This window comes from Belonocnema kinseyi, chromosome 1 (assembly GCF_010883055.1).
Source record: "Belonocnema kinseyi isolate 2016_QV_RU_SX_M_011 chromosome 1, B_treatae_v1, whole genome shotgun sequence".
In the NCBI taxonomy this organism is placed as follows: Eukaryota; Metazoa; Arthropoda; class Insecta; order Hymenoptera; family Cynipidae; genus Belonocnema; species Belonocnema kinseyi.
Genome location: NC_046657.1, coordinates 96,411,814 through 96,413,940, shown reverse-complemented (window position 1 = coordinate 96,413,940; position 2,127 = coordinate 96,411,814). Strand labels below are relative to the sequence as shown.

The following is a 2,127-nucleotide window of genomic DNA, read 5'->3' as shown; positions in this document are numbered from 1 at the left end:
TCATCTATTGGATGCCTGCCCGCGGTTGGTCTTAGTGTCGCCTCTCTTTCTTTGTTGCCGGCTTGTTCTAGCTGTGGTAGAGTAGGCGTTCCGCTTACATATACCCTTTTACGGAGTAGTTCAGCATGATTTCGCAGACGTTGCTGCGAAAAGTGCGATAGCTCCGGGTGTTTCTCGCACCACAAAGCATGCAGCCGTGCCACGTAACCCCGTTCGCGGATCACACTCGCATCGTAGCACTCTAGCAAGTCGTGATTCAGTTGCTCCGTCCACCCAAATGTCACGAGATCCCGCCGATCCATCACATTGAATCCATTTTCAATGGCTCCCCCAGCTCTAGAGTGGTCGGCATTGTTGGCCGACCCATTGTCGGGAGCCCTGCGCGTTCTGTTGTTTTGAACCGCACTTACTACAACTATGTTTGGTGTTGTCACTGTTGTTCCCACGAGAAGCTAGGGAAAGGGGTTCGTCCATCCTTGTAGAACCCCGCATGCAAGGATAAGGCTGCGTACTCTGAGAGATCGCGCGGTATCCCAGAGTCACCGTTCTAGACACCTCACCCAGGTGCCATTCAGCTTTCGGCACGGTCTTCACAGCTCCCCTTGGCAGTTAAATCCTTCGGGACCACCCCTGGACAATTATCCGCGACTGCCTATTAATTTTTGTAACCATATTCAGCAGAAACCCTTGGTACAGGGACCCTCTATCCGCAACCCGAGGACGCGTTCGGTGGCTTTATCATAGGCCCTTCGGTTTGATTCTAGAGGAATCAAAACCGAACTATATATTAATATATAAATATATATATATATATATAATTCATTAATAGATATTGCACAGAAATACAGCGGGGTCATTTTTGTTGCAAGTCATTTGTTATAATTTTTTTTTTCAAAACGAGAATACTTCAAGTGGGAAACTATAACATTTTTCTGTGTTATCAATTCACCTCTTTTCGGCTATTTCGAAATTTGTCACCTATTTCACCTATTTTAGTAAATTGTAACCCTTTTCAACTATTTTGGACAATTTTCATCTCTTTTACCTTTTATTCAATTCATGCTTATTAGTGTCGCAGAATCAGTAGCAGAGTCGTACGTTCTTTTTACTTATTTATTAAAAAGAAAAAATCTTGACAAAGTTATGAATACTCAAATATTATAAACCAGAAGATACATTCTATTAAAAAAAGCTTTTTTCTCGCTGTGATGGGAATCTTTTTTTTAGTATTGTATCATGTGTCGTTTATGTAAAAAGCGTCGCTTATCTTATTTTGGAGAAAAAAAGATGAATGTAGAAAAAGCGAACTCGAATAAAGAACAAAAAGTTAAATACCTGCATTAGTTTTAAAAATAAGATGACATTTTTAAGAAGATTTCTACAACTATTTGATATTATTTTCTAGTCTGTCTTTTTTTTTTACTTTTTTCCACTTCTTTAAGTATACGGAATTATTTCTCGCGTAATTTTTCGCTGGCTGCACCCGAATCCAACAGAGAAAATTATTGTCCATCACGTCAGAATATTATGAAAAATTGGGTAGAAACCTCAAAAAGTCATATTTTGGTCATTTTCGAGAATTCGTGCCGGACGAGTCCGACCAAAGACAATCTGATAAATTTTACAAATAATTCTTTACATTTTATATCATGTAAGAATTAAATCAAATCGAATAATACCAAGATAATTATTATTTCACCGGGAGGTTGAACATTTTAACGATTTATTTGACAAGCTTGCAGAGGTCTGAGATAGACCACTTAATCTATACGTTAATTTACAAAATTGATTTTGTTGTATAGTTTTTTATTTGATAGATACTACTTATTTATTATATATATGTATATAATTAATAAATAATTATTTACAAACGAAAAAAATCTAATTCACGATTTGACTGTTCTTCAAAAATAAATCAAATATAAGAACCAAAAATAGAAGCAGGAAGATAGAACAGTGTCAACTAACTAACGAACAAATACTTTGATCCTGAAAAAAATTGTTCCCACTAAATGTGTATCATTACTTTATTATTATTATTATTACACCATTAAGCCATTTCCCTTTCGGGGTAGGCGTGACTCACTCGGCAGGGGAAAGGAGTAGTGTGTGGATGGGATAGAGATT

General features: G+C 37.2%; 1 protein-coding gene across 3 annotated transcripts in view; it reads left to right on the top strand.

Moving 5' to 3' along the window:
* Positions 1-2,127, top strand: part of LOC117181544 (putative phospholipase B-like lamina ancestor) — a 22,837-nt gene that overhangs the window by 7,908 nt on the left and 12,802 nt on the right. The window lies entirely within an intron of this gene.